Source organism: Passer domesticus, chromosome 8 (genome assembly GCF_036417665.1).
Source record: "Passer domesticus isolate bPasDom1 chromosome 8, bPasDom1.hap1, whole genome shotgun sequence".
NCBI lineage: Eukaryota > Metazoa > Chordata > Aves > Passeriformes > Passeridae > Passer > Passer domesticus.
The window spans coordinates 23,083,615-23,107,046 of record NC_087481.1 but is presented as its reverse complement, the minus strand read 5'-3'; the positions used below and the strand labels follow the sequence as shown (position 1 = coordinate 23,107,046).

Below are 23,432 nucleotides of genomic sequence, written 5' to 3'. Positions count from 1 at the left end.
GAATGACAAACAATTCTTAAGTTGCTGCACTTGGTGTCATGAACATGTGGAATTCGTTATGGAGATGCATTTACCAAAAGGGTGGTTTTTGAATTAGCCAATGGTGATGGTGTTTTAATTAAAGGACAATTGGGTCCACCTGTAGCAAATTAGGGTATAAAAAGCAATGGGTTTCTCAATAAAGGGAATTAGCTTTCTGTGAATATCTTGAGAGTCTGTCACTTATTACCTGGTCCTGACCCATTGCACTGACAGATGAGCAGTTTCAAAAGCCAGGAGGAGAAATGCCATTCTGCACCATGCCAAAGTGCTGCTAATCTCCTGTTACTTGCAAACCCTTGTGCATCTCACACACAGTCTGGGACACTAGGCTGATGCCCACATTACAGATCATAGTACATCCTCAGTAAAGGGAGGCTGTACCAACTCCACTGAGCACAGGAATATTTCCATTACAAACATCAATAACTAAAGACTTTTTAAAATCCTGCTGGACATCTGTCACTTTGTAAGTGTAGCTATAGAAACACTAACCTGGATTTTATGGGATTAGATAATGTTATTTCACCTCAGAAGTTTTCACCACCAGTTCAGACCAGACTCAGTGACTAATACCACTGATGGGACCATCAGAGAGCTCCCAACAAAATTTTTGCAAGTGCTTTTATAAAAGAGCAACGTGTGCTCTTTAAATGTTATATTCTCTGAAACTGCACCACATTCAACAAGAAACCTTAAAATAAATTTCTAGCACCAACTTCACTCATTTTCAACCAAAAAACCTACTTAATACCAATGGAAAGGAAAAGGCCACACCATTAAAAAGGTGACTTGCATATTCACAGACGTCACACCATGACCTCATCAGTGTAGCATCTTTAATTTAATGCTGCCTTTAGTTCATATATAACACCAGCAAATTGAAGCCTTCACATTTTAAACAATTACTGATTTGTCTGATTTATGAATACAAAGAAAGCTAAGTAGTCAAAATGCTATTTGGGCTGACTGAATTTGGTCTTTAGCTGGAAATGCTTCTACCCAATACAGGCAAAGCCTGCCCTCTACAGCACTCCATCCCTTGTTGTGAGAAACCCACCTGCATCAACTGACTTGTACTCAGGATCTAGCAGAGAAAATTGAACTTGTGTGATTGCCTTAGTTCTTTCTCAGATGAAAGTGACAGATTTTTCAGTTAGAAATATTTGAATTTGAGTCTTTGAGCTAGAAAAAAGTTTTCAGGTTCAACCACAACAAATCCCCAGCTGCAAGAGAAGGGACATGGGCAAAATCCAGTGCAGGAACCCAAACATATTGCTTTAGTACCACTGGAGCCACCTCTGCAAAAGAACAAAAGAAACTTCCTTTCTGAGACTCACCAAAGCGGCCATCTTCTCTCTAGCAGCCAAATGTGTGCAAAAAAAAAAAGGCATAAAACTCCCAAAGATACAAAACCTGTACACATTCCCAGCTGAGCACTGCTGACATTGTCTCAGTGACAGCACTTGCTGCACTGCACACCCGCATAATAGCTCTGGTTGTTATATTGACAGCATACAGCAATGGCACTCAATGCCATGTGGAGCTGCTGGCATTTCCGTGGCTCTCTGAATGGCCTTGCACCCAAGTAAATCTGGCAGAGCATACAAGAAGGGAGAGACAGACAGAGGAATAAAGGGATCCTTCCTATGTAGTTATCCCACTGCACCATCCTTCATCAGAGTAGCAAATTCAGTTATGTCCACATGCAATGAGCAACTCATGGGGAGCAACTGCATAAAGAGAATCTTTCACCCTTTTCATCATATACTTAGTAATACACAATGTACCTGCTTGGCTAAAGGCACAGTCTGACCCAATAATGTACCACAGGAAACAGGAGTACACAGATGAAACTCATTGTCTGAGTTTCTGTTGTCTTTGGGGTGGTTTCAGACACCCTTTGAGGATTCTAAGTGGAATACTTTACCAAAAAGTATAGGGCATGAAGTACTTCACAAAAATGACACGCCAGATTCTCAGGTCACTTCAGAAAATTAGATCTGCCAACAGGAACTTCCTGGCCATGGTTCAAGTCCATGTCTACATATTTCTATACCTCTCAAGAAATGCCACTGAAAAATATATCATGAATGTGGTCAAAGAAGGGTTTTCTTTGAGTGATTCATATTAACCAGTCTTAAAATTTCCACACCTCACCACAAAAGCTATGGGTATGGAAAAAGAGTGAAATCTTAAGCTTTATTCTGGGATAGGCTCTGTAGTAGAAGCAGGAACCAGAGTGCTGCCCAAGGTGGCTTACCTTCTTTCTCTGCTTGGATTCTGTTCTTTATCCTCACTGGCAGAGCAGGGAACTAAGCTACAGACTGGTGTGGAAGGGAGCAATGGTTTGGAGTTTCCATACAGTGAGAGCCTGCAGCTCATAATGATGTGCCAGAATGTGGAAAGAACAAGTATTTGGCAGAAGATGAAGGAAAGGTATTTGTGGTAAATGATGGTGAAGGTTCAGGGCTGGACAGACATATAGAGGTTTGCATCAGTGAGAACAGGCAGAAAATGAGAGCATCTTAGTGGCATGTTTAATTTCTGTAAGCTTGTTCTTCTAGGCAACAACCTGAGCAGCTGCATTCATTTCATGCACAGACATCTCCAAGGATCCTCTCATATATGGAAATCACAGAAATCACAGATGAAATACATCTGTGTCCCTCATGCATTGCAAGAGCCTTTTCACTAGGAACAGCTACTCAGTGCAGCAAACTCAGAGAAAAAATAAGCAACAATGCACAGAAAAAATGCTCAATTGTTTTCCTCTGAGGCTCTAGGAAACCATAATTAATTACTGTTATTTAGAGAGAAAACATAATTAAACACTTTGAGTGGACAGAGTTCTGATCTGATGGGAAGAGGGCTGTGCAGCCACAGCAAAGTGTAGTACATGAAAATATATGTTCTCAGACCAGCTGTTACACATTTTCTCTACCCACTTCTCACTTGTCGGCTGAACATACTCCTGAAACTTGTCACAAATGTCATCATCACTTTCTGTTAATCCTCTCAAAGATGTGAGGATCTTCTAAACACTTGTATTTTGTGTTCAGTGGACAGCATGACCGAAGGCTTCCCCCTTCCTGCCACCAGGAACCAGGTGAGGGGAGGCAGCACATCCTAGACAGGCAGCATCTCCTGCTCTGATGTGCTTGCACACCCCAGCTGTCAAAAACCAGACAGATGCAGATGCAGCCCACCTGCCTTTTTACTGTACTTGCACAGATAGCAATATTAGCTTTGCTAGTTTTATTCCTTGTAGCAATTTTTTTTTCTGCCTATTTTGGGAGCTGGAAGATTTCAACTGCATTAATATGCTTAATTCCTCAGTCCCATCAGAAAATGCTTGTTCCTTGGACAGAATATGAATCACTGTAATGGACTAAATTAGCTTCCACTTCTACATACTAATGTGGGAATTAATGCATAAAGTACCAACAATCTGAAATGAAAACTTAAATTACATTTGGAGAAAAAAAATGAATGACATATATAAAGTATTTGCCTTCCTTAAAGTGCTTCTGCACTTCTTTGAGCTTTGTTGATGCCATTTCATGACATTTCCCTTGCTGCTGGAAAGGCCACCTTGAAAGTAACAATGATGCTGGACTTTGAAGATCTGAACCATAAGACAATGTCAAGAAAAAAAGACATACTGAGTTTATCTAATCCTTGTACTTCCCATCCTACTTGGATTTGAAAATCAGACATTTAGCAGCAGAGGATGACAGTTCTGCAGAAGTAAACATGTATTCAGTTTTATGGTTTACTCATTAAGGCCTAAACTTCCTTAATGTTTGGATTGTTTGTTTTCCTTTTTTGCCTCTTGACTAACTTGAATGTCTAAGAACATTTCCATACTAATAATAATTGTATGGCATTTTCAAAAATGCTCCTAAGTTGGACTGGCAAAATAGCTGAGTGATGAAACCTGAGAACATTGTCATTGGATAATTTTAGATGAACTATCACTTCTATTTTAGTTGCTGAACATTTTATATGCTCTTGCACTACTTAAAGGGTTAAATAATTACTAGATCTAGATGAAACTGGTTAAATTTGATGGCTGATTTTTCCTGAACATTTTCAGTGACCTGTCATTTGCATTACCAAGGAATTTCAGGAATCAGCTCCAAAAAATGTAGTTCTAACATACAATTTTTCTATGAAAATTTTCCATTGAAGTATAAGTTGTTTTTTGAAACTGGCTTTCCAGAGCAGCTGTTAATATCTCTCACACATACTAACTAGTTAGAAGACTGTGTCCAGAAAGTCAGGGACCGTGGCAGACTTGGAAGGCAGAAAATTCTCTATGATTTTCAACACTACTCTGTTACTATTTATCCTCTACTGTGAAAAATAGCATTTTATTCGAGAACCTGGAGTTGTGAGGCAGGCAGAATCACCTACCATGCACCCTACTGGCATCTGCGGCCACCAAATTAATAACAGTAACAAAACAGAGTAACACAGAGCAACATCCTCAAGGAAAATTAATTTAAATGGTTCTTCTTTACTCATCTGAGCCCATATCACACTCAAAGGAACACAGTGAGTGAGATATATGCCAATCAAGAAGTTTGAGAAGTTCAGCTGGGTAGCTATATTAACAAATATGCTAAATTTAAATTCTGAAATATTCTTTTCAATGGAGTAGCCTTTCCTGAATTCAAAGTGTGAAACCTAAAAATTTCAGCAGGAATATTTCTCAAGTTGTATCTTCTGCATGAAATAACAATGGAAAACATATGGCATGATGCCCAGTTTAATGAAATTAGGACTAAGTCTGAAAACAGATATACCTTCTTCCAACACTCACTCTTATACACAAATCTAGACTAAAGAATGTCAGCAACTTTCCTAGCTGACATAGACCTCAAACTCAGTCATTCCATTCACTTTATTAAAGTGATATTTCACCCTAATTATGCATGGATGACTTACAATGGAGGAATCATGAGCTCTGCTTCAGCACTATGGAAGCAGAGTTTGTAGAAAACCGGTAGTGATGGAAGCTGATTGGAAGGGGATCTTTCAAAATTAATGTCATTCTGCATTTATGGTAGGCTATAACATTACTTCCACTGCTGCTGAAGTTGCAGATGCCTTCTTATCAAAAATCCATATTTTATGTAATATTTGTAATTAAAACAAAAATTTTCTCTGAGACAGAATATTAACTTACCAGCTATGTTCTGCCCCTATTTCACACATCTACACTATAAACACAGGTTTAACTCATAAAAAGAAATTGGCTTGGTTAGTAGCTTAGAAATATTTGTCAACATTAAGAAAACAAATCTGGCCATTTCTTGTGGTAAAATAAGCCTGAAAGTTTGGAAAATTATGACATTTGAGACTTTGTAATGAACCATTTGCTCAAAAGCCAAGTCTCAGAACACAAAAAAGCCAAAATCTACTACCTGCTCACTGGCATTTTAAGAAGCCTTAAATTTTGAATGCACCAACATCCACTAGCTTTTTCTCCCACCAAGCCAGGGAAGGCAGAAGAAAAGCTGGCAATCAGGTCAACAACCCCTCCAACCCAGACCTCATCCCTAAGGGACTCTCTCTAACCACCAGCTTTCCAGAAATGGAAGGAGGAAAGGTAGCACAAAGGAAGTGCCAAAGCCTCCATTGGTACACAAATCTTCTTGGCTTTTCATCTGATGCAGCTGGAGTAAACAGAAGGAAAGGCTAATGAATATCAGTCTATACAGCAACAATGCCACTACCCACATATACCCTGTACTTCTTTATCTTTCCATGTCTTCCAGTGAAAGAAAACCAGATCTGGAATGTAGCCAGTGGAGGTACTTGTTGCTTTTGTAGTATTTTCCAATTTACCAGTTTCATAAGATGTAACAAGAAGAGCACATGATTAGTCATCAATTTATTAGCAGGGGAAGTGAGCTTCCTCCAGAAAAACCAGGAGAAAGGAATGAAATTCAGGTCCTATTTACCAACCTTTGGTCTCATACTCCATGTAAGACCTAAAAATTCAGGGAATACATAACAGTTTAATTATCAACTCTAAAGCTGATAAAGCTGTGCCTTTTTGCAAGAAAGTAATTCAGAGCCATTGACTTAAAAAGAAACCCAGCCACATGAACAAGAAGATTTTGTTCAGAAAGCTCTATTGCCTTTGAACAAACTACGTTTTCCACAAAAACTTACGTAGGAAGCATGGGGAAGCTGGAGCTGCATTCATTTTCATGTAACCTTGAGGGGAGCAGCTTCAGAACCTCAGCCAACCTAGCAGAGTTTTTCCAAACCACTCCATCCTTGTTAAGGTGAGGACTTGACAGAAGGAAGAGGAAGTGGGGGGGAGGTCTTGACTTCAAGGCCATTGCACAAAAGGTCTAAGAGAGATTCAGATTAAGGACTGTACACTTTCCCACAGACCTAGATCTTTCCTGGACTCTATAAGGGGAAAAAAAGTGAGTGTGAAGAAAAAAGAGAAACCAAAAAATCTTTGCTAAGTTGTTGTATTGCATTTTAGTAAATGGTATGCTCTGTCTCACCCCTCCAAAATGTATGGTATATCCAAAGCCTGTGGTCCTGCCCCGAACCATCATATATATGTGTAATCCCATTGGCACAAGTCTGATTCCGCACCCACTTTGATTTTCCATCTTAAGCTGAGTGAGGGAGATCAGTCCACCTCTTGGCCCTTTTCCTCCTTTCTTGGCCCTTTGCTTCCCTAGGCTCTCCCCCTTCCTCCCCCTTTCCCCTTCCCCTTCAGTAACCATGCTGCTCCCAGGGGTGGGACCCCCCATAAACCCTCATTTAATCAGCCCCCTTAAACCCATGTGGAGTCGCCTTGCCTGCTTGCTGCTTCCAGCAAACTCACAGCTTAGGAGGCTTCCGGGGATTCCCTGGGGAGTTGTACGAAACAAAACCAGAGCTTATGCAAGCTGGGGGTGAATGAATCTAAGATGCTGTTCTTTAAGCCAAAGAATCCCAAGTCACAGAATCATAGAATATCCTGAGCTGGATGGCACCCATAAGGACCATCAAAGTCCAACTCCTGGCCCAGCTTTCACAGCTGAAAGGGAGCCACATGCAGGACCTAACCTGGGGACTGGCCACATGACCAGTCCCTACCCATTTAAGTGGTAATTAGCAGAGCAAGGTACCAGTGGTGGAACTTTCTTACAGCTGGCCAGACTGCAAAACTGATTCACATTTTGACACTAAAATACAGCTTATCTATTCTGCGACTGCAATGGATAACCCAGGCGGCATTTCACTTCCACTGCTGTGGTAGCAGTAACATAATAGAAATTAATTCTGAACACAATCCTTTCTGCAGGAATACAAAGATACCTTAATTACACAGTGGTACTGCATTTGGATTCTAGCTATCCTAAATTATATTTTTAGGTCTAATTCATGCCATGTTCACGAAAAATGAGAACACAGTGTTTTGAAGGCACTGTTAAAAAAAAAAAAATCTGGTCAAACTACTACAACAAGAAAATAAAGTCATTATGAGTACAGGCTGGAGCCTGGGTAGACACTCAGCAAGCACAGAACGGAGCAGATTCACTGCCCTGCTGTATTTACAAAACAGCAGAGATGACATTGCTAAATTCAAGGGAAGCTAATTCAGAATAGTTAGGAGGTCATATGCTATGCTGGTACCATTGTCTAGAGGATAAAACTGTAACTGTAAAATTTATTTTTCTAATTTCACATTGTTAGGGTAAGATTGGAAGGACAAAATAAACATCAATATACCATCATGCATACCATGCATGACATTCAGTACCTACTGTTATGCTAACAAACTTATGGTATATGTATTCCAGAATAAAAACATTATATGAATTGTACTGTGGCATAATGAAAATGCCAGGGATATTACTGAAAAGTATTAAAGCTTCCTTCCAAGTACAAATCTATCAACCTACAAATCTTTCATGTTTAGAATAGAGTCTAGATGTGATTCTTCTCTTCCTGAAAACCACTTTACATGACAGGAATTAGGTAACAGTTACTCCTGTCTCACATGAAAGGGAAGTCAGAGTTTGGATACTTGAGTGAATGCTATGAGATTCTCTGATCCTCTCAAAGAGCTCATCTGAAGCATTCAGAGAACACACCACCCCCATTTCATGCAATGTGCGGGTGCAAAGGCTCGTTCTTACTGCGTGAGTTGCTGTGTGTCCTGGCCCATCAGAGGCTTCCATCTTAGTGAACTGCTTTTAAAGCACTCCCATAACAAAACCTTTACTGATTTTAGTGGTTACACTTGGGTGGGTTTTTTAAACAGGAAAAAAAATGTACCTTTCTCTATGTTTCCATAAAGAAAGAAAAGATCCTTTTGCTTTTGTTCTCTTCAGCTACTCAGAATGAGCTTGATCAGGCCACAGGGATTACGATAGGCAGTATCTAGAGAGATGCTTCTTAGGCAAAGCCAAATAATGAACAAGCCAAAAACAAAAAGGTGTCACATTCAAGGCTGAGGTTAATTAAAAATGCAGACTTCTCTTTTAAGAGTTCAATTTCTAAAGCCAAAAGGCACAAATTTCATTACTACAAATAGTAAAGGAGAGGGAGAAGGAGGGCTGTCCGAGCCTCCAAAGGATCCTGCCTGCCCAAATTCCTATTTGTTTGGGACACCACCAGTACCTTGTATGTTCCAGCAAGCCAGGGAAAGTGGAAGGAGACCAGCTTCAAATAAATAAAGACTCTGTAGGTCAAGCTTTCTGCATGGAAGAGAGCTGTCCATGGATATTCTGATAAAGGAAGCCTTCATATCTAAAAATACCCATAGAAGGCACAAACAAACTCAAAAGAGAACAAAACTGATTAGCAGTTTTTGTATTCGATTTTAAACCCTTTCTTTAAACGGGAAGTGACATTTTGTCAGAAAGCCAGGTTTTCAATTTCTTTTATTTCATTTTTGTGACAGAACCCAGCAGCACGTCTTTTTCAGTTCTCCCTTATTTATTAATTCCATGAATAAAAGATTTTTCTGGTGACTAACTCACCCTGACTTTTTGGCACCAATCCTGCCCTTTTTATTCCTTTAGGGAATGGATTTCCTTGCAAATTTAAATGGCAGGCCTGAAGAACACTTAATGATGGTATTCTATATAAGTGGTACCATTCTTTCTTGACGAGCTGATTTACCTGCCTCAAGAAAAAAAAACCCCAAAAAACAGTTCTTCAACTAAGAAATTTAAATTATTCATAAAGGGAAAAAATTCCACAGTCAAATGTCTGCCCATTTCCTTGGATGATGCACATAGGCACAATAAAAGAATACCATTTTTAAACCAGTTAGCACTGAAGATGTGAAGAATCATTAGTCACAGCAAACTTGGAGCAAGCACAGTAAGAGTATTTACAGAACTTGGACAAAAGGTACTTGCTTAGCTTGAAAAAATAGAATTCACTTTGTAATGCCCTAAGACAGAAAGAGACATCTTTCCATAGATCTCAGCACTCCAAGTTACTTTAATCACATCAAACTTTGTTTCTCATTTTTACAATGTAACTATGCCAAATACCCCATGGCAAAATGAATAAATCATGTCCCCAGTGAAGTCAATGACAAGCCACACATTAAAGAGATCCAAGATTTCAGCCCTCATTTATTATTCCAAATTGGATAACCAACTTTTCATATACTATTACTCCATAACAATGCAGAATTTAATTCAAACACCTGTAGAGAGCAGCCAGTGCTCTTCAGATCAATACACAACCCTACAACAGACAATTGTGGAACAACCTGACCATGTGAAATTCTTTAAAATCCAGCACTTTCATCAGCATTAAATAAGATCTAGAATGATTTATTATCTATTCTCAAAAGTCACAGGAACTGATGCCAGAAAACTCAAGCATAAAACATTTTTCTGTGCAATAAAATTTATCACCTTCATTCTCAACTGAAAGTCAGTGGACTCTCAGAGTCTTGTTTGCGAACACATTCCCTCCATGCTGGGCGAGAAAAAGACCACAGAGCTCCTGCCCGAGTAAATGAAGAGAACAGTCAAACTTGAATCCCAGTGCTGTTGGCACTCCCCACTGAACTCACCATCAGGGGGGATTTCTGCAGCTGGTTTGTAATTTGCTCTAAGCAGCATCTCAGCTCAACTATCTCCTACTTTCCTTTCTAAAGAGTGGGGTTAGCTCTGGACCAGGTTCACATTGATGGAGTAGGGAGAGAGACCAAAGGACAAGGAGTGGGAGTTCTGGCACTAAGTTTTCATCCAAGTATTATGCATCTTTTGTGCATTAATGCTTTAAATTTGTGCATCACATAAAATCAGAGGATGAAAACAAAGTAAAAATGCAAAGTCCATAAAATAATCTGTGTCCTAAAGTAAATGATACAGTCACTAAAGAAAGAAGTCAAACTAAAAGGAGGAAAACACACTGTAACAATGGCCGCTGGACTGAAATGGAAACGTAACTTTTCACATCAATCCCTATGAGACATGCAAGCAAGCTCACAGCTTCCAGTTGTGTTTTGTACTTGTTTTATATTACCAGTTCAGAGAGCACTGAAGCAATCTTAAACATGATTCTGTGCAGTAACATAAAGGAAGGATGCTGTGTGTGCATACTGCAGAAAAAAAAAGACCTTTTAGACTTCAGCCTTGACATGTTCCAATTACACTTGGCAACACAAAATAATGAATGTGTGTGTTAGCAGCAATAGAAACAAGAGATGTCATTCCCTATAACCTCTGCTGGTGCATGGTGGAAGGCTTAGGTGAGACCCTGGTCAATTCAGCACTGTTTTTAGACAACAGTGGCACCAGTCCAGCTTCTCTTCAAAAGTACTCAAAGATCCTCAGAGTGCCACATTCCTTCAATAATAGCTCCTCCATGAACGTATCTCTGTCACACTCAAGAGCCTTCCAAAACAGCACATGAGAAGAGCATAAATGACTCCAAGAACATGGGACACCAAGTAACATGGCTAAGAAAAGAATAAATTACACTATTTCAGACTTCTTTTCATAGAATCATTTACATTGGAAAAGTGCTCTAAGATTATTGAGTCCAGCTGTAATCTACCACTAAACCACATCCCTAAGCACCACATTTATATGCCTTTTAAATTCCCCCAGGGATGGTGACTCCACTGCTTTCCTGGGCAGGCTACTCCAGTGCTTGACAACCCTTGTGGTGAAGAAATTTTTCCTAACATCCAGTCTAAATCTCCACTGGTGCTGTTCTTGTGACCTCATCTTTCTTTATACCTTAAAGCCAGAATTTCATGGTCCTATACATACAGAAAGCAGGAGCAAGAGATTGATATTCACAAGTAGTGAAATTCAGGATTTGATGGTTAGCATCAATTTGAGTCTTAGTTTTCACTAATCTAATGACATCTGTAACTCTTGACAAGAGGTTACCACAGCCCTTTCACAGGATCTGGTCACTTTTGACTTCAGGCGTACTTTTGCACTGCTACAGAATGTAGATCTAATACTATCAGCTGTGGAGTGGGTATTTTACTTAAGGTAGCTAATTGAAAGATATGGCACCACATTTGTCACATTCTGGTTCTACACATGCTACTACAGGAACTTTTGTTACTAGGACGAAGGCCAAAATCAAGTGAATGTGAGGTAAGTATTCATTGGGAGCACAACTAATAGGGTTTCATAGGGATTAAGTCAGGAAATTAGAAGACAGCATATGAGAGAATATATTTTTAAATAATGCATTTCTCTCAGTTTATGAATAATAGAAACCGAAATTGATAAACAAAATGCTAGGTACCACCAGCATTATGAAAAAAAACCAAAACAAACAATTGTAAACTGCACAATCATTTTGTTAATGATGATAAACACATCTTCAACTCAATGCTTTAATTTTAATTTACCTTTTGCGTAATCTGTAGATGGAAAAAATACAATTAAATTACACCTCACAAACACTCCTAGAACATGATGCATCAGCATAATTTAAAGGATCAGAATTGAAAATTAGCATTTATTTTCTATTATCAGAACTTTGATGGCTTTAGATGAATAAATGTCAGACATTGCAAGAGCATACACTAGTCACCATAGATGTCCTTACTGGGCCCAATCATCAAATTGCTCCCTGTAACATGGATTAACTTCTGCTCCCATGCTTCTAAAGGTGCAGGCCAGAAGTGGGTGAAAGTATAAAACTCCATATCAATTAATCCTACATCAGGGGTCATTTTTCCTCCAGAGATTAACTGATGCATAACAAGATAATGAAAAATGAAGTCTTCCAATGTAATGTGAATTCCAAAAAAGCTTCTAATAATCTCTCTATCACCTATAATTAAAAATTATTAAATATTTGCAGCCTTTATTCACCTGTTCTCATCCCTGCAGATATATGGTCAGATTACTTTCAATGGGCCCAGAGGGCACATTTTGAACAGTAAGTGTTAAAGAAATGAGTAAGTGCTAATGGGATTTTCAGAACCATTTTCAAGCTTATCTATCTGTAACTGCAGTGGATAACACAGTTATCCACTACAGTCACAGAATAGATAAGCGGTCTTGTTGGAGTTACATCCAACAAGATTTTGATAAAACTCACTTAGAACCTATCTGGAGTGTTAGCTTCTTAAATTTATAAAAAGACCCATGACAACAAATTTTATATGATACCTGTGATATACATAGCACATGTATAAATTCCCGTGAAACCTACAAGAATCAAACTGTGTATTACTGATTAATTACAAAAGCCAGTGAACTATGAGCCCAGGGCCAAGCTGGAAAGGCATCACATGAAAAAGGCTTGTATATTTCTTTGCTCAGCCATGGTATTTTAGGCACAAGCAACAGAAGACGAGACAGTAGTGATTAAAAGACTTCCATCCTTCTGTCGCCAATTGATTTTAGGGATTCAATTTCCACTTCCATGGTGAAAATACACTTTTGTGGATTTATCAAGGATTCCATAACTGAGCTTGAAGTACCTGTTTCATAATCACAGGTTGTGACTGAAAGCAATGACAATGCATAATTTCTGGCATTTCAAATGGAGGCACCTCCTCCATTGGAAAGGTTTTCTATGAGGTCCAGGCCTCTTCCTAAACATTTATTTTGCTGCTACTGAAAGGAAATATACAATAGTGTTTTAAGGGAAGATTATCAGTTTAGAGTTTAAAGTGATTGTCTTTAAAACAAACACTTAAGACCAAAAACCCTATTAGATTATTAGGAAAGTTCTGACTAACAAAAAAAACATAGCCCCTAACTAAGCCCAAGAGAGCATCAGCTTCAGGACTACAACAGGAACTATTCCTTCCTCTCAGTCCGTCTCTCATGTTTTTTATTAGCAACATCATAAAGCTTTGCCTTCAGCCTGGATGCCTATGGTCTCTATTAATTCTTACCTTATTTAGCCACTGGAGCCACTTCAGAAACACTGCACTTGTCTGGATAGGGACTGAAGTGATGTAAGGAAAAAGGGGTCAAGATGGGATTATATAAGAAAAGTATATAGTAAAGTAATTCCTAAGTCTTTTTACATCTCTTTTATGATGCTCTGGCAGCCTCAAGCAGCTCCTGACCTCTTTAAAGTTACTCTATGCTATTAGGCCATTGAAATGGAATGTCTACCAGACATCATTAATTGAGATCTATAATTTTCCTAGTTCCTCAAAATAAGCATGATGATAACTGTATTCTTCATTACAGCACCTCAGCAGGAAATTAAGTAGTAACCGCAGCACAACTAAAGGTAATACACTTGTAACTCCCACTTCCAAAAAAAAGAGCAAACATATTGATCTGTCTACAAAGGAAAAGGAGCTTCAGTTTTTGCAAACATTTTCAAAGACCTACTTGTCTTGTGACACAGTGTCCAGTGGCAGCACTAGCCAGCCTTGAGAACTGAGCAATAGCAGAAAGTCAAAAACTCAGAAACCACAAGCGGCTTTATGGATCTTTGTGATATAAACTTTTCCAATATCCAAACAGGGAAGGAAAGAAAATTAAAATGCAAAAAATAACAAAGAGAGAGGAGGTGGGGCCAAGACAACACCAGAAGGTTCAGGGAAGCTCTAAGATGCATCAGAGAGGCAGTAAGAGTTCACTTCTCAGCACTTGGTGTGTGCACTACAGGGTTTAAACAGCACAAGTCTCTTTATGGGATCTTTGCATTCATCTCCTCTATGACATGGGTTAACAGTACTCTGAAAAACATACTGTACCACCAGGGTAGCAGGGCTAGGGTGACCTCTGCAACACTCTTTTCAGAGGCAGCAGTTAATACACTCATGTACATGTTTTGTTCAGAAGAGCACCTGCGATATGCTTTGGCAGTATTCCAGAGCAACAAAAACTACAAAGTTTTCCTTTTCCACTCCTAAGAAACTAGAGATAAGTACCACATAAGGGTCTTGCCAGTTTTCTTGGGCACTTGGAGGAATAAAGAAATTATACATTGCCTCTTATTGCACAAACACTAGTAACACTAGTCAGTTTTTGACAGGGCTTCTAGCTCTCTAAGAAAGAAGAGGCTTTATCATCTGAAGCATGAGAAGGATGTCAGGATTCTGCTCATGACTAATGATTTCATGCTTCAGCACTACACCTTGAGTTAAATAACTTCAGAAAATTAACTGAAGGATCACCCAAGCAAGGAGAGAGTGAAAAGCTTCAGGACTGCATCCTGTACTTCCAGATAGACATCAATATCTGCCTCAATATCTCCCTTCAGCTTGTAGCATCCAGTAATGTGAAGCATGGGCATTGGGGAAGGGAGGGAAAGAAAAAAAAAATATCAAGGGAAAAAAAGGAAAGATAACCACCTGAAAAAATAGATAAGTAACCGGGGAAGCTACAAATCTGGCTTGTGCAATAAAAAGCTCCATATATAGAACTGATTGAAGCTTTCCATACGAGGGAACAAGGGTCTCATTTCAGCTGCTGATCAGTTTAGACTCACAGCCACAATAGAAAAGACTATGTTCCATGGCTTCACCTCGTGATTATAAAGAACAGTTTCTACTTATGAGTCTTTGTTTCCTTAAGATGGATTCATACTTAGTGATTTCTCACTGATACTGATGAGCACTATTCAGACAAAATTCACAATCAGAACTCATAATAGCTTTCACATATTAGTAGACTTTTATGTCAACAATCCTCATGGCTCACAAAACCTAATCCATCCAGGAAAACTTTTCAAAAGCATATGGTCTCAAAAACAAGTCAAACAGAAGAAAACTCCCAACTAAAAAAAGAATGGGAAAGTTTAAGGAAAAATCTTTAGTTACAAGCACACATAGTTTAAAAGACTAGAAAGAAAGAACAGCAAGTGTTGGTATTGCCAGAACTGCAGCTTATCTGTAACTGTCCTAACTCACCAAAATGCCAAGAATTGCCCATTTCTGATCCCTGGATACCATCAACAGCTTACACTACAGCATAGCATTACCAGACTGCCTGTGTCAGGATAGCTGTCTCCTATTTATGTTCTCTGCCACCATAAGCTTGTTTGTGCAGATCCCAAAAGAAAATCTGGAAGAGCAACTGAAGTAGAATTAAAAGAGCCAGAGCAATACATTCTTCCCCTTTCTTGTGGACAAAAGCAGACAGTGAATAACTGCTGTGAATAAAAGGAAGTTTTGTGTGCAGCCTCCTCCTTCATTCAAAAAACCAAGGATTAATTTCAGTTGCTCTTAAGCAAGAACACAAAATGTGCAAATGCGAAATCTGTATAGTAAGAATCCATGCTGAAAAGTGTCAAAATGGGCAGTATAGTATTTTCCTCAAACTCCATATGGCCAGCCTATTGTATCAGATCCTCATCTGATTTAAACTGAAGCATTGGTGACACAGACATTAGGAGCAGCAGCAATACACATCTTCCCACATGCTCCTTTTCCAACACATATGGTTTGCTCACTTACATGGAGAAGCAGAAAAAAGGCTGCAGGCATGTGGTTTTGCCAACAGTTAATTATTGCAAGGAGAAATTCTGCTCTTTGGGGTGCAAAGAAATTTGGGAAATCACAGTTGCTCTTGATGCTGCGATCAACACAGATATTGTACCCTGTAGCCATGAAGGAAACAATAGTAAGTTCTCCTGAATATGGAGAACCCTCCTCATGGCAGTAAATGAACACCATCACTATGCTGCTGCCAGTCACTGAAGCTAAAAGCTGGCCACCAGGCCTGACAAAATTTTTACAGCTCTGTGATCACTGCATGCATGCCTTGGTTGCTTCCCTTTGCTTTGCACTGCTTATAAGGGGCCATGATGGACTAAATGCTTTGCTTGAGCTCAGATCTTAGTGCATGTGGTGTGTGTGATAAACCATAAACCATTGGAATGTACAGTGGCCCTTCATGATTAGGAAAGATCTTATGCTCTGCCATGATCAGTCAACCCACACTCCTTCCCCTTCTCTTCTGGAAAAAGGAACAAAGGACACGCGCAAAACATATGCTGCTTTTGAGGAAGAAAACAAGTGAATTTATTTCAGCTGCAAAAATTCTACATTGTGGTCACTTCTCTCAGGGCACGTGCAAAGAGTCCTGAACACTGACCAAAGAAACACACCCCTTTTATCATCAAACAGCCAATATGTGCTACCCTATTCATAGAGAAAAATTAGTCATCTAGCTCTAGGTTCCCTGTTGTGACTCCTGATTCTCCTTAAGGGTAAGTTGATTTAGCTGTTTCTGGTGAAGCCCTGATTTAGCCCTTTCTGGTGAAGCCCTGAGAGCAGACTACAGTGAAATAGCAGAACACCCAGCAGGACTATTAAAAAAACGGCCTGGCAGCAGAAGAGGGTAATTCACCTTCCAGCAAAAGCCACACAAGGCCAGATCTGTGGGTCTTATTTAAAGATACTTTAGGAGTGGAACTCTGATCAAGAAGTTGCAGAAAAAAATCAACATCCCATCAACATCGAAACATTGCAAGTTCTTCCTGTACAACACTTAAAATATCAACTTGCAAAATCATGTAGTCCCAATCTCCAACCAAGATCTCATCCAACATTCAGCAGCATACTGGAGACATCTCTGTCTTTGTCCGATACATGCAAAGCCTTATCCTCACCTGTCATTGACTCCCACGGCACTGTTTTTCTACTTTTTCCCACTTCTCTAGCACAGATGCTTGTTTTCACTGTCAAGGTCTTGGTAAAGTGATCCTTTCCCTTGCCATTAGCTCTTACACAAACATCCCAGATGTTTGTGTAACTAGCTCTTCAAACCCTCTTCAGCAGATTGGGGGCACAGCAGGGCCAGGGAGTGAACACCCTGCTAAGACATGCCAAAGCTGGGACACTTCCACAACCACAGCACTGACAATACCAGCTGCTTCTAATACCCCAAAAGGTCATTGGGTGATAACTTGCAAATAGAGTGAGAAAATATCAGGTATGTCATTGCCCTGAAAACTCTCCAGTTGTATTCAACTGTGGCCATTCCTGCCCAAGGCAGGGTTCTTGCCATGCAGTACCACTAATAAAATCTCTTCTTCTCTGTGTGTAGCATACCCTCAAGTTTTCATCCAATGCAGTCATAAATTCATCTGATATTCCTCCCTGGGTAATATGTTAATTGCCATGGTATTCTTCCATAATTGACCTTGGTTCTTTGAATTTACAGCAATAGATCATAGAGCAAATTGGGTGTCACTCACTGTAGCATACAGAGCATTTACAAATATGCAGCTGTTAACTAACAACTAAAGTGATACAAATGCATTCAGCAATTCTGTGTTTTAGCTCTGGGGCAAAGAGGAGGAGATGGATGGCAAGGCACCTCCCAGTCAAAGAAATTAATATTTAAAATAACGTTCAAAAGTCAGACACAAAATTCTGGGAAAAGTCACAGGTAACAGCAAAACTGAAGTGTTATTTGAGGCATAAAAGCAGAGAGTTAGACTCCATAATGATCTGCAATGATCAAATTATACAAATCCTGTTATGAATAAAAAGTTATCTATTTTTTTAAGGTTGCAGAGTTAAAACAAGTTGGACCAGTTGCTGTTAAGTTAGCTTGTTAAGAGTTCTTCTTCAATTACCTGTTAATGGTTGGTGATTAACCATTGTTCCCCTGATGCATGCCAGGTAATGACACAGGACCCTGCAGGTACCAGAAGAATGGGAGTGGCATCAGACCTAGTATGCAGATGAGAAATGCATTGCACCAAATTTTGCAGTTTCCCAGGAAAACCCCTAAAAATAACGAGCCAACATAGAACTAGGGGACCTAAGTGATGTCTAAGGATGGGAGCGTAGTCCAGTGCCTGCTTGGATCCTTTTTGCTTCTCACCCTAACCTAAAAAGATGTTAACTAGAAAGAGGACCCGAGGTGTTGGACCGAAAAGGTGGACTCTCCTAATCTCTCGTGAGGACGGAATCCCCAGCTCTGCCTGCAGACCAGCGGACACAGCTGCGTCATCCTCCTCCTCCGTGCCACTCCTGGGAGCAACTGCGGCATGGGTGTGACCCGTTGATTTCTCCCCACCTGAACTGATTCTTTTTAATAAAGGCATTAAAAAGGAGAAAGATCTCCTGCCCAATTAATTTCAAATCCCATCATGTGGCATCAGAGCCAGGCAGCCAGCCCAGGGAGTCTGGATATCACTCTCTGCCTCCCCAGACTACATCCCTATCTGCTGCAAGTTGGCCACAAGCAGCAGCCTCTCCCAGGCACAGACCCATGTGAAACAAATGCTCACCGATAACACTTTATTTCCAGCATCTACTTTTCCTTAAAAGTTGTTCAGGTGCCAGGCAAAAAGGTTGGAGACAAATGTTGACAAGTGAGCTTGGGGCAGATTACCAACTCTGAAATACTCAAAGATGTGTAGGTTATGTACAATTCCCCGTGGCAGGGTACATGAAAACTGCTGACTGCTAATACAATCAGGATAAAATGACTGTGTAATAAATAATAAATGATAAAGTCAAATCAATAATCAAAAGGTTTTTATTTTGCTACCAAGACTCGGTCTCCGATAGCCACAATCAAAGCGTCAGCATTGAGCCCAGGACTGGCGCTGGCTGAACACAGATCCAAACTCTACAATTTCAGATCCCCTCTGTTCATGAATGTTGTCTCTGCAGGGCTAGTTTTATGGTTTTTTTGGGGTTTTTTTGCCTGGGGCAGAGTTTCTCCTATTCTACTTGTCGCTGCACATATTCATGTAATTTCCTTTTCTCTGTGCTGGGCTGGACAAAACTGTTTCTGGAAAGTGATGAATGCCGATTGTTGAGTTATGGGAACCTGGTATTGGGATGCACACCCTTGACTCTGACTGTCTTGATCATAAATACTTATCGGGTATTCACCACTTGGGTGTCTCTGGACTGTCTCGAGAAAGGGCCCATCTCCACACCGAGCCATGTCTTTTGTTTGCTAATTAGGTGTTTGATTGGTTTTTTTTTCTTTGCTGCCGTCTGTGAGTCTGTGATTTCACAATTTGTGAAGCAATCTCTTTTCCCAGCTGTGGTTTGTGGTTTTTAATCTTTACAAATTTTTCGTGAAAGTATAACTTATTTCATGCATATTTTACACAGGCACAAATTATTCCATAACATATATCACAACTGGGATATAAAATGTAGGGATAAAATGAATTTTGAAAAAAGTCCAGCATGTAAAACTGCCAAGTCACTGTCTTTGCTAACATTTGCCATAACAACACAGATAAGCAACTGGTATAAATGTTTTTTTAAATAAAGTTTGGGAGTCTAACATTCCTAGACTGGAAGCTTATCTTGATTGAGACAAAAGAGTCTTTTAGTAATCATTGACTTGGGAGCAATAATCACTTCTGGAAAAAAGCAAAATAAATGAAAAAAAAAAAGTGTTTATTTCCTCACTTGCATCATGGCCTAAGCACCCTCATTTTCAATTTCATCCAAAAATATCAACTTCTGTAACAAACTTTAATCTACAGAACTGTCAAACCTTCACATTGAAGTCAATGATGCTTTTGAAAAGACATTTACTAATCCTCATTGTTGGGGGTTGCTTTTTTTCTTTCCTTTTCTTTCCTGGTTAGTTTTGGAATTTTTTCCCATTGAGTTGCTAAGAAGCACTGATGACTGGGTGCTTGACACAGTGGAGCGGGGAACTGGTCTGGTTTTTGGGAGTTTCTGGGAGGGGGAACAGAGATGCCACGAGGCAGCTGCTCTCGCTTGCTCTTTGGCATTGGAGGAGGATGGCCAGGCTGTTGCTTACTGCAGGGAGAATTCCTCAGCACCACTGAAGCTCAGCCCTGAGGGGCCGATCACCATCTGTCAGTGTGCCTCAGGAATCCTGAACTTCGCCTCTCCCTGCCCTGCTCAGAGCTGAGCCATTGCTGTCCTGCCCCCTCTGTTTTCTTTGGTACTGCCTGGATTTCGCCATAGGCCACACCCTGCTGCCTTGCCCACAGTTTCACCTCCCGTGAAACTTCTCATACATCTCACCCACCAGCCCAGGATTTTTGCTCATTCCCACCAGCTGTGACGGTAACTGCACCAAAGGGGAAAATGCCTGCAGTCAAGAAGACTGTTACTGGGTCCCTGGTTCTGTTTGTTGTTAATGCCATAGTTATTGTTGTTTTGTTTGCCTTGTTATACATACTAGCAAAGAGCTGTTATTCCCATTCCCATATCTTTGCCTAAGAGGCCCTCAATTTCAAACTTACAATAATTCGGGGGGTGGGGGTTTACATTCTCCATTCCAAGCGAGGCTTCTGCCTTGATTAGCAGACACCTGTCTTTTAAACCGAGACAGATTTTGGTGCCCAATGGTGGGGCCCAAGGGCATAGAGAGAAAAAGGGGGGGAAAGGAATAAAGTTCTTGAGTAAGTTCATTTTTGTGTGCTGGATACAGAAAACTCATTAGGTAGCACATGTGGTCAAGCTTACCCTGAATCAGGTGGCACATGGTTGTGCTATATTTCTCTCATTTGCAGGCCAATATCTAAACATGAGTCCTATAACTAAGGCTACTGTGGCTGTTATCCAGTTTGCTTTATGGGTTAATGAGGAAATAATGGATTTTTAACTTCCTCTGAGACTTACCTTCTGCCTCATGACACTGCCTGGAACACTGTCTTGGGCCTTGAAAATAGCAGCATCTGGTCTTCATCACCCTTTCTGTTATGAATAGAAAATTGTATTTTTTTTTTAGTTTCAGAGTTTAAAAAAAAACAAGTCAAACCGGTCAGACTTCTTTAGGTGTGCTGCCAAAGAAAAGCCCTTCAAATACCTGTTAATGGCCGGTAATTAACTGATTGTTTCCCTGATGCTGGCCACTTGCCAAAAAAAAGACACCAGGACAGACCCCTCCGAGGTAAAGAAAATAGGACTGACATCAGAGCCAGTATGCAAATAAGAAATGCAGTGCACCCTGGGTTTTTACAGTTTTACAGTTTTTACAAGAAAAACCCCTAAAATCACGAGCCAACAAGTGACTTAAGTGACGTCTAGGGATGGGAGCATAGTCCCGTACCTGCTTGGACCTTTTTATTTCTCACCCTAACCTGAAAAGAAACTGATTAAAGAGACCCCCCGGGTTTTTAAACAAACAAATCAAGGACTGAATGACTCTCCCATGAGGACAGAGTCCCCAGTTCTGTCTGCAGACGAGCGGACAAAGCTGCATCATCCTCCTCCTCTGTGCCATGCCTGGGAGCAACGGCGGCGAGGGGGCAACCCGTCGATTTCTCCCCACCTGAGCTGATTCTTCTTAATAAAGGCATTAAAAAGGAGAAAGATTGCCTGCCTCTTTCTTTCTTTCTTTCTTTCTTTCTTTCTTTCTTTCTTTCTTTCTTTCTTTCTTTCTTTCTTTCTTTCTTTCTTTCTTTCTTTCTTTCTTTCTTTCTTTCTTTCTTTCTTTCTTTCTTTCTTTCTTTCTTTCTTTCTTTCTTTCTTTCTTTCTTTCTTTCTTTCTTTCTCTTTCTTTCTTTCTCTTTCTTTCTTTCTTTCTTTCTCTCTTTCTCTTTTCTTTCTTTCTTTCTTTCTCTCTTTACTTACTGCTTACTTTAACATGGATGCCTTTGCTCCATATCTACAATTTCAACACATTCATCTCCCCATACCTTCACGTGTTATAGGGGGAAAAAAAGAGTCTGATGTATCAATTACATCCTTCTCCATAGCTTTACAACAGGATTTCAGCCTAAAACTAAAGGCATCTCTTCATCCCTCCCATCTTCTTCACTGTCTTTGGTGTTTTCATGTTGTTTCTTCATGTGTTTGCAATTTTGTCCTGTTCTCTCACTCGAGGGAGGATTGAGGCACTGAAAGAGTCAGTATCTCACCCAGGGCCTACAGATGATCACATGACCCCAGATGGGCTTGGTAGCTTGTGGTTGGAGCTGTGGCGGGGCTGGGGAGAGGGAGTGGCCAGGATATCAGCAGCCAGCACCCAGGTCTGATGGCTTTGCCTCTCCCCCTACCCAGTGGTTGGGGGCAAATTTCAGTGGTGGTAACATCTTGGCCGAGCTGGCCCTGGCCTGGGGTTGCTCCTGGGGCCCAGCAGACTCGGCTCAGCCCTGGGGTGACAGCGGGAGTAGGGTTTAGGCAGGGGCAGGGTTTAGTCACAGCAAGGTGTTAGAAGTCATAGCGACGGCCCGGCCCAGCCTCAGCCCCACAGTCTCCCCTCCTCCCTGCCTGGCAGCCAGTGGGGGGGAGCTGGCAGGTGCCCCACGGCATGGCCACCACGCCCACCCCCTGTTACCCCTTTGCCCACTGGAAAAGAAAAAGAAAATTCTCAGGGTTTTTTCTTTTTTTTTACATGGGTGTTCACAGAGGTGTATCAGCTTTCTCAGTGGTTTGGCAGATTGTCAGTTCACAAAACTAATTACTTACTGGGGTTTTTTTGTCAGACATGGAGGAAACTGCTAGCAGCTTCCCTTTGCATCACTTCCATGAGCACCCTCCATGCAAAACCATCGCACCTTGTTATACATTTTAGCAAAGAACTATTATTCCTGTTCCCATATCTTTGCCTGAGAGGCCCTCATTTCAAATTTACAGTCATTTGGAGGGATGTGGTTTACATTCTCCATTCCAAAAGAGGTTTCTGCCTCTCTTAGCAGACACCTGTCTTTGGAACTAAAACACTCCTTCAAAAAGTAATATAATTTCAATTCCATTCTTCCCTTAATCTTGAGGAGAACATTTTAAATGTTTCCCATCAATAAAAAATAAAGGCCATATGTAGTAGTTTTGGCTTACTAATCTGAGATTTTTTGGCTAATGCACTAATTTAATGTCGTGGTTTTGGTGCTTTCTAAAAGCTAATGTACTTACTAGAATTATAATAATAATTCTGTTGTGAGATCGGATTAGGAGAAGAGCAAAATAAGCTCAAATTTTAAAGGGTATAAAGAAAACTTTATTTATAGAACTGAAAGAATAATGAGAATCAGAATAAAACTTTTAGAAT

The 23,432-nt window shown here is 40.3% G+C and overlaps 1 long non-coding RNA gene across 2 annotated transcripts in view; it reads right to left on the bottom strand.

Moving 5' to 3' along the window:
- The window catches only part of LOC135306123 (uncharacterized), a 168,188-nt gene extending 145,707 nt beyond the window's left edge, over window positions 1-22,481 (bottom strand). For both annotated transcript variants that reach the window (XR_010366971.1, XR_010366975.1), the window contains exons 1-3: window positions 22,081-22,481; window positions 21,062-21,136; window positions 18,064-18,160 (exon numbers count right to left, since the gene is read on the bottom strand). This is a non-coding gene — a long non-coding RNA (uncharacterized LOC135306123). The remainder of the gene's footprint in view (window positions 1-18,063; window positions 18,161-21,061; window positions 21,137-22,080) is intronic.
- Between the last annotated feature and the right edge of the window lie 951 nt (window positions 22,482-23,432).